At 47.1% G+C, this 20,105-nt stretch overlaps 1 long non-coding RNA gene across 1 annotated transcript in view; it reads right to left on the reverse strand.

Annotated features, from left to right (window-relative positions):
* Positions 1-20,105, reverse strand: part of LOC146817261 (uncharacterized) — a 189,037-nt gene that overhangs the window by 10,797 nt on the left and 158,135 nt on the right. Inside the window, exon 2 of the long non-coding RNA XR_014962520.1 lies at positions 927-1,012. This is a non-coding gene — a long non-coding RNA (uncharacterized LOC146817261). The remainder of the gene's footprint in view (positions 1-926; positions 1,013-20,105) is intronic.

Below are 20,105 nucleotides of genomic sequence, written 5' to 3' on the forward strand. Positions count from 1 at the left end.
AACAGTCTTACTTGATTTAGAAATGGCTGGAATGGTATTGATATCGAGCAGGACAGCACATGATGCATATTTGGGAAGCGAAGTACATTTACTGAAGGAAAGGCCGCCATCAGAAATGGGTTGGATTCAATTGGCTTTCAGGCAACATGAAGTGCACTTTTAAAAAGATACTTTACCTCTACAGAGACCAGAAAATCTACTTTTGCCACTGAATTAATTTTTTGATAAAAAGAATACAATAACTTTCAAGCAAGTTTCTACCAATTTTTACGACCTGAATTGTAAAATGTACTTTTTCAAGATTAGGCCTGGCCATGAGAATGGGCAAGGCGAGGGGCAACCTGGCGTGCGCCGCCATTATGGAGGTCGCACCGGTCCCCGGGTCCCAAGGAGGCGGGGGTATGCCACACCAGGTAATGACGCGGCGCCCCTGCCTCTTCCCCCCCCTTCACTAAGGGGAATGGCCAATGGGGGGAGGTGTTGTGAAGTGGACCGGAAGCACTTTAGTGCTTCCCGTTCACACGAGTAGCAGATGTAGGGGAAGCCGGATATTTCTGGCTGCCCCTTGTGCCACCCCTTTATAAGGGGTCTGTGGGAGCGGGAATAGTCTCTTGTTAAGGTTAGACAAGTAACATCATGTCTCTATAAATGTATTTGTACTTTCTGCGTTTAATGTACATAATGTAAATAATAATCAATGTTTTTCAATTATGTAATAAATACGGCCGGGGGGTCACTCCCCCTAATCCAAAGGAGTGTGGTTTGAAATGCTTGCCTCAGGGCTGGGTGGGTACCCAAACATCTGAGGGTGGTCTGGGGTCTTAACCTTGGAGGGGACTTAGACAGAACCAGGCCATAATGTAGCTGGGAAACAGACTTTACCACGAAGCCTTTTCTACGCATTACGTTTACAACGGTACACTTACCTCGTAAACGTCTTCACAACGCGTATTGCTTCCACGACCGTCTTTACCACGCAAGCAACGTCATCACGGAACAACGTCTTCCTCATCTGAAAAAATGCGTCAGTCCTATTTTAGTGTCGGCGAAGACCTAAGAAAAAGTAAAAAAAAAAAGGAAAAAGGGGGCTTGGGGGGGTCTCCCCCCAAAAAAGAAAAAGCGGGGTAAAGGAAAAATCGAGGTTAAGGCAATGCGTAGAAAAAACATTCCGTTGTAACGCATGCGTGGTAAAGGCATGTGTTGCAACGGAATGCGTAGTAACGACATATATTCAATGTAGCCTAGCCTAGACAGTGATAAACAGCTTTGGACAACATTTCACCATGGTGGCATTTTTTTAATATTTAGTATATCCCACTTTTATATATTAAGCACCCAGCCCTTTGTCAATACAGGGTGCACTTAAATGTGATTTATTTAATATAATAATCTTGGTTCCACAAAAGCAAAACACTTTTCCTTCGCCATAGGTTATTGCACTGGTTTTAAAACTACAGCCTCCATGGAACACACTGGTACTCTAGAGCAATATACTTTACTTTTTTATTTGGGTAGTGTAAATATACAATACAGCACACCTATGACAGTTAACTTCCAAGCCAGCGGCACATTTCCTGAAAAAGTTAAGCTGGCCAACTAGTTGCACCAATTTTACAGTATAAAAAGCTAACAAGATGTGACCGAGAACAGTGTCATAGCCCTAATATCAGCAACAAAATAGGAGGGGGCAGCACAAAATGATGTCCTTCCTCACAAATAGCATTCACCATACATAACTCCGTCATATCTGACATATTGCGCAATCTTTTCACGTTTACCCGCCCAAGGTGGAAAACAGCGGACTTACCTCCCCGCTGTCCTCTAGAATAAAGTTTCAGGGGCAGCCTGTCTTTTTGAAAATGATCTCCTGGTTACACAGAAAAGTCAGAACAATTCTCTTCAGAGCAGCTTTTTAATAAATGTACACCATGTTTGTCAGACTTTTGTGTTTGTTACCTCGATGATGTAGCATTGCGTACAACGTACCCTGAAGCAATCTCTGGGATGTCAGGTTATACAACAAAGAAATCCCATTAGTATCTAATTAATTATTATTAATTATCAACAACAAATAAAACAACAAAATTAATAATACCAATAACGATCAAAATAATAATAGCAATCATTTCCATAGAGCCCACCACATATTACATTTTTGGGTATGTTAATGATAATTGTTATTATCACCCAAAACATTGGTATTCAAATCTATTTACTGTTCAATGTTTTACCGGAAAGGAGAACCAGTGCACATACCCCGATGTAGAACAGCCCCTGGAATGAAGTTGCCCAGAGCAATGTTGCTCATTTTCCAAACCTCACAGCGCTGAAGGATGCGGCGGCCTTGTTAGATCTGAAATTGTGACTTGTACGTTTCTGGGTGGGCACTTAGTTGACAGACAGATCTTAAAGCCTATGGGGCATATCATCAACGAGGCGATAAAAAATTATCGCCGCTTTTGCGTCCGTTTTCGGACGAAAAGCAGCGATCGTCTAATCATCAAGATTAGTGCCTGTATTCTGAACGCCCAGCTTTGCATCTCTAATGAGATGCAAAGTGGGCGTTCCTGCCCTGACATAACTGGAGAAATGTCGCTAAGCGTCATTTCTCCAATTATCAATGGGCACGCTAACCTGCAGAGCGACAAGCAAAGTAGCGATAACCTCTGTTATCGCTACTTTCCTTACGCCTGCTTCAAGACTGACTTAGCCATGATATCCTATGTAAGGTGGATATCATGGCTAACTATGCCTTACCCTATCATCAAGCTATCGCCAAACTTTGTGAGATTAACACTGGATTTTCAGCGATAATCTCACATTTGGCAGTTAGCGCTTGGAATTTTATCGCTTTTGAGATAAGCGTTGCTAATAGCACGCTGTCTCAGCGATAAAATTCCACGTTACCCGGCGATAATTATCCTAGCGCTTAGCGATAATTATCGCCGGTCCTTGATGATATGCCCCTATATATGGAGACGGTTGTGCTACAGGTGTATGGAAGAAATTAAGCAATGGGATCCTTTTTATGCAAAAATAACGCGTGTAGGGTCAGGAAACAAACACGATCCATCCTAGGCTCTTGAGGAATGCTGAGAGGTATGTGAAAACTACACGAACTTCAACTGTAGCGTGAAATCAGGTGCAGGGCCGGAGGGTAGGAACAGATGCTATCCGGCCACACCAATAAGCATCTGTCAGGCTACAGCTATTCATCAATCAGGGGAATACATAGGAACGTCCATAAAAGAAATAGTGCTGGCACCTCTTACAGCATTCAGGAAGGTGAAATCCACGGAAACGCTATTTTAGCAATTGGACCCTGGTTTAGGAGGGAATAAAAATTATTTATTTGACAGGAGACTTTGTTCAAGGAAGAGTGGTGGCTGTTTTCTAAGTGAATTTTAGACAAGTTATCGATAAGGGGAAAACAAAAGACAGTAGAAAAGTACAAAATCAGTGTTGTTGTTGGGACTAGAAGGCAACCTGGGGTTACAAAGGTATAAATTTGGGTTACATAGGTGATCTGTGCTGATACAGTATATGCATTTTCCGACGCTCCTCGTACAGAACCAGGGCCGATTTAGCGAACTGTGGTAAATATTCTTTTACCTGGACTGAATTTCATACGGAATCTAAAATAAAATAGCTCAGAATAATAAGAGGCAGAATCCGTGGTATAAGAGGTTTCTGAATGGGCTTTATTCCAAAATGGCCGACTCGAGTCGCGGCCTTCAGGTTCCGTCACCACGGGGGTTCAGGAAGTGAAGTACGATATTTTATTGACAGGAAATTGCTTTTATAGATCATACATTACAATGAAACCAATGTAGAAGGCGTAACAATTGATAAGAGAAACGATACTATAAGTGCGTAACCGAAAATGGGCGTAATAAGGAGTAAAAAGAAACATGATTGGTCATAATGTTGTGCATAGGTGGATCTATAAGATAATACTTGGCATAGATGCGCGCGCAGCAGCATGACGTGTAATTGACGTGCAACTAGGGGGTGAAGGGGACTTGACATTTAGCTCTACATGTGGAGACAAAAAGTCTGGGGGGTCAAGTCAACCTAATCCCAAATCATATCTAACATCCTATGTTTAAAGAACTATGTTATCCACAAGGAAGGACTCTCGGACAGAATCTATTCTATACTGACTGTGAGTGCGTGTACAAGCGTCTAAGTGTCTATATGAGATGCGAGGGGCAGAAAACTTTCCATGGCAACAGGGCTATGAATTACTTGCATGAGGACAGAAAGGCCGAGCCCTTTGCTTGGGAGCTAAAGGAAATGTTTACCCAAACTACTAGACAGGAATGCATCGGCTGAGGAGCAAAGTAGATAATTCGAAGGTGAAATACAGCCTCTTGGCAGGCAGGCGAAACTGGCCGAGGCAGGCACCGTTAGCTGCACAGGAAGTAGGACAAAGTTCATGGATGCAGATGCGGGCTCAAACTGATGCTGTCAGAGGCAGAGAGCAGGGAAAGGCTCTGAGGACAGAATCGGGCCTACTCTGCCTGAACTGTAAAAATGGAGTCACTTAGCCATAAAAAGTCGGTGGCCTTTCATACTTAGGAATCGAATATCCAGCCCATTGATGGCGGATCTGACAGAGGACATGTTGATGGTGGGCGCACATGTGTTTGCGTCATCAAAACTGGAACTGGAGGGAACATACATGTACTTGTGACATGCACATAGAACCGTTGGGGTCCAAGATAGGGGACATAACTGATCAGGAAAATCCACATTTCCACATTCCCTCCTTGTCCCCTACTTGCCCTTCAAGAGATATCGATCTTCATTAATCCATCGATTTGCTCATGGAGCATCATTTCTTCTTCTTTCTTCTTCCGGGATTTTGAACGAAAACCTTGATATGGAATACACGATGTGGCACACAGACCACAAATCGCTGGTCCACATTGCAGGCATAAGCAGCAACTGAATAGTATAAGAAGGCCAATACCTAGGAAGGACAGAACTCTCCATCCCCAGGCTGATATCACACTCCAAAACCACCCGGACCACGTCCAAGTGCCTGGATTCTCGTGTATCTGGCTCACAATCTTATGAAGGCGTGTTATAGCTTTATATACAGATGGCGAATTTTCTGGTATGAATATGCAGCAGCTGGATCCGATGACCCTACAAGCTCCGCCCCTATCGGCCAGGATGACGTCAAGGACAAGACGATTCTGAAGAACAACAATTCTCATCACTGATTGCTCCTCTGTCAGATTGCCTAGGGCGGCTATAGTCTCATTCACTACAGCTTCAAGAGTCTTGGTTAGTCTACGTATCAGCTTACTATTTGATATTGTACCTATATAGGGAAAGATACCTTTATTGAAATCTACATACTTGTCCCATGCCGTCTCAGTATAATCGACAACTGGGAGATCTCTTCGCTCTCTATTGTGTACTAAATGAACATTTCGATAATAATCAGGAGGAGCTAGGAAAACAGGTGGCAAAAGGAATGCTATGTAACAGGTACCATCCCAATCTAGAGGCAGACGCATATATGCGGTCTGACCACATATAAAGTAGGAATGGCGAGAAGCTCTAAATGAAGATTTACCTTGATCACTATATTCTACTGTAGTAACGCATTTGCTATGGCCCATATGTATGGAACCAACTTTTCTTACACATAATTCACCCTTAACTGGAAATACTGACACAGTGGGCAGAATTAGTTCAACTTCGGATTCGACATTCAGAATCATAAGATTAGGTGTAAAATTACCTAATCCATACACTTCATTTTCTAGATCAGTTCCTGTTCTACTGGGGTGACCCTCCTTATCTGGGTAACAGACTTTGAATAAAACTAGATTCAGATTTCCCCATATCCAATGGTGTTGATAAACTGCTGTGTCTGAGTTTTTGGAATTTAGTAAACTAAACCATGCTCCACAGGAGCCATTATGTGTGAACGGATGGGGGAAGAAAGGCAGAACTCCTTTGTTATTCTGATAGGGAGGGAGTCGGCCACACACCCAACAATTAGTGGCATTACTAGTCTGATGGGAATGATGTAACATACTAATGAAAGTGTTATTACGCAGCGCAAGTCTATAGGATAATTCATGTGGCGGTAGGTCACTAAAAGAATGTTCGTCAGTTATATTAAAAATATGTTTAGAAACAGGATAATACATATGCAACAATATACTTGCAGTAATTATTATAAAACTCAAGAAAAACAAAATTAATAATGTCACTATACAGTGGCTACGCAGTGCTTTACAGTATGTATGTCGTTTCAACATTGTTCTTGATTGTTCATGATTCAGACCTAAGGGATACATGTCGGGACAGATTCAACCGCTTCACCTAGGAGAGGACTTAAACAATCAAATCGTCCGACGGCCTGGGTCTAAGTTTTAGTTTGTAGAGGTCTGTGCTACTGGCCTCAGCCAGAGGTAACTTTGAGTCAATGGGTGAAGACACACGAGGAGGACTGTTTATATCTGAAGGAAGTCCATGAAATTTCTTGATGTGGCTTGAATGGATCCAACCTTTTCTTCCTTCGATCTTCACGGCTGTCCTTGTGGTCAACAGGACTAGCTTAGGTGTCTTCCACCTGGGCTCCAGTTGAGTCTTTCTGTCAAAGTTCCTCACAAGGACATAATCGCCCGGGATTACGTCATGGGGTTTCACCTCAGTGTTGTCAGGAAAGGCTGCAGCTACCTGTGAACGACAAGATTGTAGTGCAGACATCAAGGAAGCCAGGTAATCTGTCAGCATATTACAATCAACATCAGTTATTTTACGGGGTATAGGCGTCCCCCACATATTCGGTGGTCTGCCGAAGATCACCTCATACGGGGATAGCCCTGTTCGAGAGTGTGCTACCATTCTTATGTAAAATAGTGCAACTGGTAAGGCTACTATCCAGTCAACACCTTTCTCCTTACATATTTTAGACAATCTGATTTTCAAAATTTGATTATGTCGTTCCACGAGACCTGCTGCCTCGGGGTGTCGGACACAATGAAACTTCCACTGATATCCCAACAAAAGTGAGACATGTTTCATTAATTCGGATGAGAAAGGCTGGCCGTTATCTGAATATACAACACGTGGTAAACCGTACCGTGGGAAGAATTCTCGAACTAGCTGCTTGGCAGTGGTCGGGGCAGTGTAATCTGATACTGGGTACGCCTCAGTCCATCGGGAGAGAGCGCAGACAACTACAAGAACATATTTGAATCCTCGACATCGTTCCATCTGGATATAATCCATCTGGAGAGCTTCGAAAGGATGATCAGGAGTATGAAATCCACCCTGTTCTACGGGAACACTTTTTCCTGGGTTGAACTGACAACATATCATACAGGTACGGACTTTTTGTTTAGCTGCTGCTCGTAAATGTTTATTGAACCAAATGTGTTGAATGCTATCTAGCATAGCTTTCTCTCCTAAATGCGCCGGACTGTGAATTGTAGCTATAATGGCTTGGACCATAGAGTCAGGAAGAAACCATACAGATTTCTCCTTCGTCATCCATCCCTGATCTGTCTGGATCCCTCCTAGTTCAGTCCATTTCTTTATTTCTTCTGCTGTGGCATGTGACTGTATGTCAATTATGTCAAGCGCGGGATCCTTAATTGTCATACATTGTGTTGGTGTCGGGACTATTGGCTTTGTCATGTCGGATGTGTGAGTCTGAGCAGTCTGTTTAGCTGTTCTGTCAGCTAAATCATTGCCTTGAGAAATGATATCAGTAACCTTCGTGTGTGCTTTACATTTCATAATCGATATAGCAGTGGGCAGATGGATTGCGTCTAACAAAGCATGAATGAGAGACCCATGCTGAATATGGGTCCCATGAGAAGTTAAATAACCCCTCTCTCGCCAAAGCACCCCGAAGTCATGTACGACTCCAAATGCATAACGTGAATCAGTGTATATGTTAACTTTCTTATTTGTGGCTTGAATACAGGCTTGTGTTAGAGCAATAAGTTCTGCTGCTTGGGCTGACAAAGTATCTATACAGTTTGTTTCAATAACTTCAGTGTCTGTTGTAACTGCATACGCGGCCACTAAATCTCCTGTACTTGTTCTCATGCACGATCCATCTACATACAAAGTCAGGTCTGGATCTAACAATGGAACGTCTGTTAAGTCTTGTCTAGGTTTCGTCTTTATTTCAATAACTTCAACACAATCATGAGCTAGTGGGTCTGTTCCAATTACAGGTAAGAGTGTAGCAGGATTCAATGTATTACAACGTCGGATCTCTATGTGTGGCTGAAACAATGTCAGTTCATAACCGGTAAGTCTTGCTATGGTCAAGTGTTGTGTTTGCGTTCGGTTCACAAGAACTTCTACTGCATGTGGTACTTGTACTGTCAATGGATGTCCTAACACTATGGCATCGCTTTGTCTGATTGCTAAAGCTGTTGCTGCCACTGATTTCAGGCACGCAGGCAAAGCCTGAGCTACGGGATCTAATGTACTGGAAAAATAAGCACATGGCTTGCGTGATCCTGCTTGTTCCTGAGTGAGTACTGACAAGGCAGTACCTTCGCGTTCTGTAACAAAAAGTGTAAAATGTTTGCTGTAACATGGTGTCGCTAAAACAGGTGCTTGACATAAAGCTTTCTTTAAGCTTTCAAAAGCTTGTGTATGTTCCTGAGTCCAAGGGAGGACAGTCGATGTGGCTGCCTCCTGTGTTGTCAACTGAATGAGTGGTTTTGCTAGGAATGCATATTGAGGGATCCACTGCCTACAATATGAAGTGAGGCCTATGAAAGCCCGCACCTCCTTTTGTGTCTGGGGTATTGACATGTTAGCAATTAACTGAATGCGATCTGGTGTAAGCTGCCTTCCCTCCTTGGACAGCGAGTGACCAAGATAAATAACTCGCTGGACACAGAATTGCAGCTTAGAAGGAGACACCTTGTGCCCCTTGTCGGCTAGAAAATGTAAAACTGTCAGAGAAGCCTTTTCACATTCGGGTTCGCTTCGGGCGGTGATCAGCAGATCATCGACGTATTGAAGCAGTGCAGTATTAACTGGCATGTGTATACTGTCAAGTTCTCGTTTCAGTGCTTGGCTATAGATGCTGGGGCTTTCTGTGAATCCTTGAGGAGCGCGTGAGAATTTAAAACTGCGCCCATTCAAACTGAATCCGAACAAATATTGACTTTCCGGATCTATGGGGACGCTGAAAAAGGCATTCTTGAGATCAATTACAGTAAAGAATGTTGCTTCGGAATCAATTGCTGTCAATAATGATGAGATATCGGGGACCACAGGAAATTGTGGCACAATGCACTTGTTTAGTTCACGCAAGTCAATAACCAATCGATATACTGGCGGAGCAGTAGGATCAGTTCGTTTAAGAATCGGAATTATCGGTGAATTACATACATTGGAGTCTGTTTCTACAACTACTCCTTGGGCAATTAGCTCGTCAATGATTTTCAGCAAAGCCACTACAGCATCTTGCGGTAACTTGTATTGTCGCATTCGTGGTAGTACCACTCCTGCCTTTAATGTGACTCGGTATGGTGTAATGTTCATGCAACCAACATCAGTAGGGCCTTGTGCCCATAGATGTGCTGGTAAAGTCTGTAATCGGCGATCCATGTCTCTGGATACATAATGACCTTTAAAATCACGTAAAAACAATCTTACTCCTTCCGGAGAACAACAGATAATAGCCCCTAGGGCTTTTAATGTCTTTATACCTAACAAGTTTTCTGGACAGGATTTGGTAAGCAATAAATCAGTAGTTCGTGTCAAGGGACCAATCGTAAGTGGAAGTGGCTGTGATACCTCATTAACAATAGGCTTTCCTGAGAAACCAAGGGAAACATTTTGAGAGCCTGACAGGGGTGCCCCTGGAACTTCACTACGCTTTATTGTTGTTCGACTTGCCCCTGTATCGAGTAAGAATTTTCTATCTTGACCTAATAATTCACTATGTACATAAGGTCCTTCTTGATCTACAGGAATCTCAATAAGGGGTAAGTCAACTTCCCTCTCTAGGCTAGTTCATGCGTAACGCTGATACTCAGGATATTCATATTGGGCAGTCTGATACATTTGTCGTGTTGTGGTTTGTGTGGCAGTAGCAGGCAACGGTGGTGCAGCTGGCACAAACTGTATGGGTTGTTGTGAGGCTGGCATAGACTGTTGCTGAGCTGGCATGGACTGTCCATGCTGCGTAGCTCCTTGTTCATTCTGATCCTGTCTGAGTGGTCGTGGTCTTTCTTTTGCAATACCTATAGCTATATTACGCTTCAGGACTTGACAATCGTGTACATAATGGCCTAGTTGTTTACAGTAATTGCACGTTCCTTTTACAGGAACTGCTGATTCTCCGGAATGCGTCACACCCTTTTTGTGACCATCCGCTGGTACTGTCTGAGAAACTAGCATTTTCATTTTTGTATCCTTCATACGTCTTTGTTCGTGTTCTTGTTCATCTCTAATTCTATTGTGATGATACTGTAACATTTGTAGCATTTGTGACGGAGTGTTACTTTGCCAGGTACTCTCGAATTTCAATATTCTATTCTTCACTGGAGGCAATGCATTTTCTACTAATTTTGTCACAAATAAATGTGGATACGACTCACTACTTGCTTTTATACCACTATTTACACCAAAACATTTTTCAAATCGGGCATAATAATCACTTGTGTCTTCATCATGCTTTTGTTTACAGGCTGAGATTGCACCCCAATCTTCCTTTTTCGTAGTTAATAAACGTGGCAGTACTTGTACTAGTAAACCTGGTAATGCTTTAACTTTATCCCCGAGCCCTGAACCTGCAGTTCGGGCCCTTTCTTCTGCTTCTAATGCTGTCCAATCTATCTTTTGGTCTCCCACTTCCCACTCTTTTTCTTTCAGTTTTTCATAAATGCCAGCAGGCATTAGTACCTTTAATATCGTCATAATATCAGGATAGGTATACTCTCCCATCAGTAACATGTCTTTAATTTCTCGGTGAAAACCCGCTGGGTCTTTGTCATGACTGGGTACTACTTTCTTCATTTCTAACAATTCAATTTTTGTTATGGGTGTGTATACAAATACACGGTGAAACTGATTGTCTTCGCCTTTTATTGGGTGCACTTCTCGTAAGGGATTTTGTCTATCCATATAATACGGCGTTCTTTCCTTGCTGGGCAGCGAGAAAGAATCCGGACTTACAAAAAGGACGTACTGTTTACGTGACACTAATATTTCTTTAATTAACTTGTTACTAGAACCTCTCCATCTGTTCGCGAGTAGTTCCGTTAATATATCAGGTAAAGGACCAGGATCAGCATGTTGGCTCTTATATAATATAAGGAGTTGCTGAATCATATAGATTCCAGCTAAACGTTGTTCATCTGGACTGAGGTTAAAAAACGTGTGTGCTACGGTCTCATCACCGTATTTTCCAGGACTGTCAATCCAGTGGACGGCTGATCTGGCTAATTCTTGCTCATCCATGGAATCGAGGAGGTGGTAACCCCTTCGTTCTCGGAGTATTTTATCTGCGGCTTGAAACAAATGTTCAGGAGACTTCAGATTTATTATAGGCGTCGGATACGTTCTGCTATTATTTGGACATACAGAGTGTATGGGATCAGAAAAGCATCTAGTATTATTACAGGATCTTCCTCTACCTACATAGGCTATGGTCTCTGACTGTCTTACGGAATCCCCTGATTCGGACACTTCATCTTGCTCGAACTCGTCTGTTTCCAATCTTTCTTCATGAATACGTTCTATTTCTTTACGGATTTTTCGGCACATGGCTATTGTACAGTTTTGCTTATCGTGTCTCCCTTCTGATATATTCTGGCTCCATCTTGTAAGAATAAGCATTGCATTCGGGTCTACCCCCGGTCGGTCTTGATTTCTGATCACACAGTTTATGAGGAAACGTAACAGTTCCCCCTGTATCTCTACTTTCTGGAATTCCATAGCTCTATTAATACATTCTGGATCTCGCCCTGTTTGAACAAAATGATATATCTTATCTAGATGCGCAGTCATTCCTGGTAACTTCGCTAAATACCCTGCGGCTCGTCTGATGCGTAATGATGCCAGGACCATTTTGTCCTCTTTACCGACCACCGGGTCATATCTACAATCTATAAGAAGTTCCTTAAGCGCACGTTCACTTACGAATTTGGGTGTACGTGAATGCGCTGACTCTTGAAAAACAAGTTTATTTATTCTAGGTGGCGTAAAAGTATTGCTAGCACCTCCCGTGGCCCCATCTGGGGCGTCGGGTGTGAATGGATTCGTCGAACGTGACACAGCAACTATAGGTGTGGACACCACTGTAGAATCGATTGCGGAGACAGATGCGGAAACAGATGTGCTTGCCGAAGCTTGTGTCGGGACTTGCTGTTGCACAGGGACAGATACCTGATCCTGACGTTGAACCCCCCCCGCCAGACGGTCTATGTGGTGCGGGGTTAGCATACTCGGGAGCTGCGTCATCTAGATATGAGGAAAGAAAAACATCTTCTGCGGTTCTGGGATGTCCTTTAGGATGTACCTTAATTGGAAATAATGGGGGTGGCAAGTCTTTTGGCATCTCTGGAGCAGCCTTAGGTAATCCTTCGGCTAGAAGGGGATACATACCATTCATAAGGGCATTTCTTTGTCTATCTACTTGTTCTGATTTCACTCGGATACCTTCCTCAATTAATAGATTTTCTTGAACTTTATTTGAACTTTCTTTACTCCTCTCTTCTTGTCTACGTGCTTTTTCTGTACGTCTATGAGATTCTTTACGCCATAACTCAACAGCGTCTTTCTGTGACTGTCTGACTTTTCTTTTCCATAATTCTTCCTCGACTTTCATGATGCACTCTGCATCCCAGGTTCCCGCTGCGGGCCACCTTTGACTTTCTGGCAATCCCTTGGTATAATCTACCCATAAATCAAGAAATAATATGGCATCTAAGCCATGCTTGTGATACATAAAGTGCCCTGGAGTGTCCCTAGGAGGAATAGGAACTGCTTCTTCAAGCACCCCTTTTCTAGTAGTAATCTGTCTTAACTTCGAAAAGAGCGGCATATTGACAACTGATCTGATACCTGGTCTTGAACACACTTAATACGAAAAACACAATAATGAACAATCACTCATACCACAATATGCAGGACATTTTAACACATTAAATATTGAACATAAAACATTATTAAAAATGACCAACAATGATGACAGTCTGCATAACTAATCACCAAGCAGAATTCTCGACAATAACTAGATACTTCGGAATACTTGATATACTGCTAAACAGTACATATACACTGCTAAACAGTGCAGACCGGATTTGTGTACCCAAATCCGTCTTGACCGGCACAACCTATGTGCGCGTCAACACGCCTCCCCGGCGATGGTACTCACCGGGTAGCTCCTTGAAACGGAAGGCCTCGGAGAATGAACTGGACTCGATGACTGTGGACATCGGACCCTCTGGACATCGGGATTTCGAAAACCTGGTGGGCCTCTGTATACCTCGGATCTTGCTCTCTCAGCTAGGCTCTGGTCGGGATACTTCGCACTTCTCACCGCCTCGTCTGGGTTGATCGCAGCCTCAGTCGCCCCCGCTTGACCGGAGGGAGCTACAGGAAATCCTGCTGGTACGCGTTATGGTCCGTCCAGCTGTGGCAGGAGACCGGGCCTGCAACGCACCGCCGGCGCGTGAGATGAGAAAGTGTCCCTGTTCGGGCGCCATTATGTGGTAAATATTCTTTTACCTGGACTGAATTTCATACGGAATCTAAAATAAAATAGCTCAGAATAATAAGAGGCAGAATCCGTGGTATAAGAGGTTTCTGAATGGGCTTTATTCCAAAATGGCCGACTCGAGTCGCGGCCTTCAGGTTCCATCACCACGGGGGTTCAGGAAGTGAAGTACGATATTTTATTGACAGGAAATTGCTTTTATAGATCATACATTACAATGAAACCAATGTAGAAGGCGTAACAATTGATAAGAGAAACGATACTATAAGTGCGTAACCGAAAATGGGCGTAATAAGGAGTAAAAAGAAACATGATTGGTCATAATGTTGTGCATAGGTGGATCTATAAGATAATACTTGGCATAGATGCGCGCGCAGCAGCATGACGTGTAATTGACGTGCAACTAGGGGGTGAAGGGGACTTGACATTTAGCTCTACATGTGGAGACAAAAAGTCTGGGGGGTCAAGTCAACCTAATCCCAAATCATATCTAACATCCTATGTTTAAAGAACTATGTTATCCACAAGGAAGGACTCTCGGACAGAATCTATTCTATACTGACTGTGAGTGCGTGTACAAGCGTCTAAGTGTCTATATGAGATGCGAGGGGCAGAAAACTTTCCATGGCAACAGGGCTATGAATTACTTGCATGAGGACAGAAAGGCCGAGCCCTTTGCTTGGGAGCTAAAGGAAATGTTTACCCAAACTACTAGACAGGAATGCATCGGCTGAGGAGCAAAGTAGATAATTCGAAGGTGAAATACAGCCTCTTGGCAGGCAGGCGAAACTGGCCGAGGCAGGCACCGTTAGCTGCACAGGAAGTAGGACAAAGTTCATGGATGCAGATGCGGGCTCAAACTGATGCTGTCAGAGGCAGAGAGCAGGGAAAGGCTCTGAGGACAGAATCGGGCCTACTCTGCCTGAACTGTAAAAATGGAGTCACTTAGCCATAAAAAGTCGGTGGCCTTTCATACTTAGGAATCGAATATCCAGCCCATTGATGGCGGATCTGACAGAGGACATGTTGATGGTGGGCGCACATGTGTTTGCGTCATCAAAACTGGAACTGGAGGGAACATACATGTACTTGTGACATGCACATAGAACCGTTGGGGTCCAAGATAGGGGACATAACTGATCAGGAAAATCCACATTTCCACAGAACATCTGACTTGAGGTAACATTGGCCGCGCGGTCGTGAAAGTGACACGGCCGCGCAGCCCGCGAAAGTGAAAGTGATCGCGATCAAAGACAGGCGGCGGCTGCGCACGTGCACACTCGCGTGAACGCAAGCGCTAGGCCACCAAAAGCCTGTGGCAGCCCTTTGAAAACCCACACACTAAATTTCTCGCAGAGCAGCGCATGCGCTGACTCAGCGAGACCTAAAAACTACTGGAAAGTACGAGAAATTGAAGCATCTAGTGCCCCTCTAAGCTGATCCTACTGTTAACCAAAATGAAGACTCAGATCTGCACGACTCATTGACAGTGCGCGCCGCGCCACCACAAACAAAAGGACGTTTCTGTAAATTTCAGCAAAGTCAGTTATTGTAGTAGGGTCAGATTATCTGTTGCAAAAACCGGCGCAGTGTGTGCCTGCCATTTCCTCACCTTGAGTACAGAGAACAACATAATGACTGCTATACAGGGGGGCGGGGGGAGATAAGGATGCGGATGAGGACTGTTTTCAAGATTGTGCCTCCTCACTTGAAAGTGCACATCATTGTTCATCCGAGGTGCAGACTCTCCACTACCGAAATTTTGAGCAGGTGTTCTGCTTTAATTTCTTCTGCTCTGACAAACTGAAAATAAAAAGCTTTACCTAATGACTTTCCTGACGGCTCGACGGCTATAAATCTGGCCAATGAAATGACCACACAGGGCATCCATTGTATTGAGAGCACCAATATTTTTCAGAGTTAAGAAGTTATAAGTGATGTTTAATCTTGCACTTACTTTGATTAGAGGCAGGCAACGAGTGGAGACGGTGCTGCAGTGACAGGCTCCTCCTCCCTAGGCTGGTACACACTCTCACAGCTACAGGCAGCAGGCCGGCCCCGCCGGTGGTGCTGTAGGGCCGGTTGACCCTTAAGTCCGAGGGCTCATGAATCATGATTATACCAAGTGACTTTGCACACTGTACAGAGCACATAGCGGGCCGAAAGCCGCAAGTGGAGCAGCAGCAGCTATCTCTGCTATAGGGCAGCAGCAGGCTCATAACGGCGATTCAGTAGCAGTCAATGCTTGTGGGGCCAGGTGACCCTAAAGAGAGACCGAGGCAAGCCTGTGGGGGTGCGTGCAGCGGTTGCGTGCTCATCACCTCAGCTACCCCGGACTTTTTAATTAACCGATCCTGCCTCTGCCATGACTGTGTGACCTGTCTAACCGTCCAGTTAAAGCCGGTGTTTGCACGCATGAGCGAGGAGGCACCCAAATAATTATTGCCAATGACTTGGGGGGGGCGCCACGGCAAACTAAAAAACATGACTGCCACTCGCCTTGCCGCCTACGCAGAGAGAGTTAGGGATACATTGTTGCAATCACGTGACCTTACCAGGCCACGTGAATGCTGTGTCCCCCAGCCGGCCCCACAGCAGCGATGCTGATAATGAATGCTCATTGCTGCAGGCAGCGCCGCATTGAGCCATTCACAAATAGACTTTTCACACTTACTACTTAGACACACTGCCAGAACAGCAAGTGTGTAAGAATCCAATGTAACAACGTGGTCCGCGCTGCATGCTCAGATCATTAGTGTAGAATGGGAGGGGCAGGCCTAGTGTACTAAGGCGCCGGAAACATAAGGGACACAGCAGTCAGGGTTACTAGTGTGGGCCAAAGACCACGAGCGGTCTTGCGCCAGTTTATTTATACCCTCGGGCGTGCCCGCCCTCCGGGTGCGTGGATGCGTGTCCTGCGTAGCGGAACGGGCCGGATGGCTCCGTTACCACATCCCTCCAATCTTTCAGATATAGAGATCACTCGCTACGGAACAGTTCGGCTCTCTTGCGCACACCACGCAAAGTCCCTCAGTCTCTGATTAGGGGCCGGATTCGGCCGGAGGCCATACTGCTGGCTCCGGGGGACGTCTCCTCGTCCGGTCCCACAGGTTCCTTTTCCACTGGGTACCCCCGCACCTTCGGAGGACCCGTTCTTCCCCGCCAGACGGTGGGGGCGTGCTCCGCTGTGGGCTCGCTTGCCCTCCGGACGAGCTACCCCCATCTCCGGCATCCAGTTCCTCCTCCTGCGGGTCAGTCTCTCGTGGGGCCGTGGTGACTTGCTTGAACCAGGATGTGTTTCGGGTCACTACTCGTGTTCCTCTCTGGACCGACACCATGGTGCCCTGCACCTTGACTACCTCCCACCCTTCCGGTTCAAGCGGGGTGCGATACTTCCAGTTTGGATAACGGTCCTTCATGATGACCTTGTCCCCCACCCGGAGACTCCTCGCCTGGGCCCTCCGAGCCCGACTGGCGTTCTCATTGGAGGTCCGCCTCCTGTCCTGAGCCGCACCTTGGTCCAGCGGCCGAGGCTGCCACGCCTGACTCGCCGGGATGTTGTCTCTGGGGGCCTTCCTGAATAGGAGGTGTGCAGGCGCGCACCGAGTGGTACAGTGAGGTGTCCGGCGGTACGCACTGAAGAACTGTGATAGGCATTGATCCGCATCTTCCCCTTGGTCCACTCCTATCTTCAGCGCCCGGTTCATCGTGCGCATGAACCGTTCTACCTCTCCGTTGGCCTGGGGCCATTGCGGGGTGATCTTCCGGTGCCGGACTCCTCGGGCTGCCAGGTATTCTTGGAACTCTCTGCCCTGAAAGGGCGGCCCATTGTCCGACCGGACTTCCTCAGGCAGGCCCATCATGGCGAATATGCGGTCCAGCGCCGCTCTCACCTGGCTGAACGCTGTGGAGGACACCACTTCCACCACCGGGAATTTGGAGTGCGAGTCCATTACCACCAAGGTGTGTCGCCCATCTGGGAAAGATCCGAAGTCCACACACAGCTTGGACCAGGGTTCTAGACACGGGTTTTCCGTGATCACCGGATGCGGTGCCGGCTCGCCCCCCGTGATGTTACACGAGTGACAGTTGCGGACGACTTCCTCTACCATGGCATCCATCCGAGGAAACCACACTTTGCTCCGTAGCCTGGCCTTGGTCTTGGAGACGCCTTGATGCCCTTGGTGAGCCAGGCGAACCACCTCTCCTTGGAGACTCCTCGGAATGACGAGCGAGGCCCCTCTCATGACCACTCCCTGTGGCCCCTCGCTGAGCTCACTCTGCGCCTTCCACACCTGTTGCCGAAAAACTCTCTCGTCTTCAGTGAGGGCTTGCACCCCGTCCAGGAAGTTCCGCCAATTACGGTTCACCAGCGTTTGCTTCACCTTGATGAGGCACTCGTCTAACTCCGTGGCTTTGCCAATGTCCTCCAGCGTGAGTGCCACCGGGCACGCCGCTTGTGACACCATCCGGACGAACTCTTCCGTGCAGCTCGCATCCGACGGATCTGGACCCGATTGGGCTGGGCTCGGGTGTCTTGACAGAAAGTCAGCAGGCTTATTGGCCCCGGGTCGGAAGACTACCTCGAACCGGTAGGCTTGCAGCTGGACTGCCCATCTCTCGATCTGTGGTGGGCCCAGTCGTGCGGTGCCAGCGAAGAGCGGGACAAGGGGCTTGTGGTCGGTGACCACCCGGAAGTCGTGACCATACAGGTAGAGGTGAAAATGCTGGCAGGCCCACTTGATGGCCAGCGCCTCTCGCTCGATTTGCGCATACCGCATTTCGGTGGCCGTCAGGGCCCTGCTGGCATATGCGGTGGGGACCCACTCCCGCGCTTCCGTCTCCTGCATCAGGACTGCACCCAGCCCGACGGGGCTCGCATCCACTACCACCTCTGTTTGCCTATGTGGTCTGAAATACGCCATGACCTTGTCGTCGATGAGCGCGTCCTTGACCGCCTGGAATGCTAGATCTTCCTTCGCTGCCCAGGTCCAGGGCTGGCCGCTCTTCGTGAGGAGTCGGAGTGGCTCCAAAAAGGACGCGAGATTAGGGATAAACCGTCCGCAGTAGGTTGCCATCCCTAGAAAACTCCTGACCTCGGTGGCAGATGTGGGCCTCGGGGCTGCTCGGATCGCTTCCGCCTTCTTCGGATCGACTCTCAACCCTTCCCTGGAGAAGACGTAGCCAAAGAACTCGACCGACTCCTGGTAGAAGGAGCACTTGGCCTCGTGCAGGGTAAGGCCACTGTCCGCCAGCCGCTGCAGTGTGTCTCGAAGATGCCGGTGATGCTCTTCCAAAGTCTTCGAGAATACCAGTATATCGTCGCTCAAGTTGATGACTCCCTGGAGTCCAGAGAGAGTTTCCCGTATGGCATTCTGGAACACCTCCGCAGCTGACGAGATCCCGAAACTCAGCCGCTTGTACCTCCGTAGGCCAACGTGGGTGGAGAAGGTGGTGATGTTGCGGCTGTCCGGGTGGAGCTCTAGCTGATGGTATCCTGCGTTGAGATCCAGTTTTGTGAACCACTGGGCGCCGTTGAGGTCGGCCACAATATCGTCCATGGTGGGTGTGAGGTTTCTTTCGCGCTTCACTGCCTTGTTCGGGAGGCGCATGTCGACGCACAAGCGGATGGCGCCTGGCTGCTTGGGTTTGGGCGCCACAACGAGGGGGGACACCCACGGGGTGGGGCCCGACACCTTTTCGATCACCCCCAGGTCCTCCAACTTCTTCAACTCCTCCTCCACTCGTGGTCTCAGGAGGAATGGTATCCTCCGATGCCGGAGCGCCATGGGCCGGACCGTCGGGTCCACGTGCAGTTTGAACTGTTTCCCGCGCAGGCATCCAAGACCTCGGAACAGCATGGGGAAGTCCTTCAACATCTCCCTGGCGTGCAGGTCGTGCACCTGGTTCGCGAAGAACACCAGCGCCAGATCTTCGGCGGTGTGACAGCTCAGCAGGGTGCCCCGCTTTCCTCCCGCCACGTGGAACGTTGTGGCCAGTTTCCTGCCGTCACTAACGACTTCAACTTCGATCACCCCTCGCAGGGACAGTGGCTTGTCGCTGTCATATGTGAAGATTTGGGCCTTGGAGGGTCGCAGGGGTGGTCGTGGCGACAGTCTCTCGTACTGGCAGCTATCCATTACGTTCACCGACGCCCTAGTGTCGATGAGAGCGCTCACCGGAGACCCGGCCACCGTGATGTCACACATGGGCGGCGGCCTGCGCCTCGTGCCTTCTCTGCCAACAAACGAGACGAAGAACACTTCGTCATCCTCCGCCTCGCCCTCGAATTCCAGCTTGGTGTTGTCTCCTTGGGCGGTGGATTCCTCCAACGTCAGTTGGCGCACACTCGCCGCTGCACCTCGCGTGCCCCCAG

Source organism: Triturus cristatus, chromosome 6, assembly GCF_964204655.1.
Source record: "Triturus cristatus chromosome 6, aTriCri1.1, whole genome shotgun sequence".
Lineage (NCBI taxonomy): Eukaryota > Metazoa > Chordata > Amphibia > Caudata > Salamandridae > Triturus > Triturus cristatus.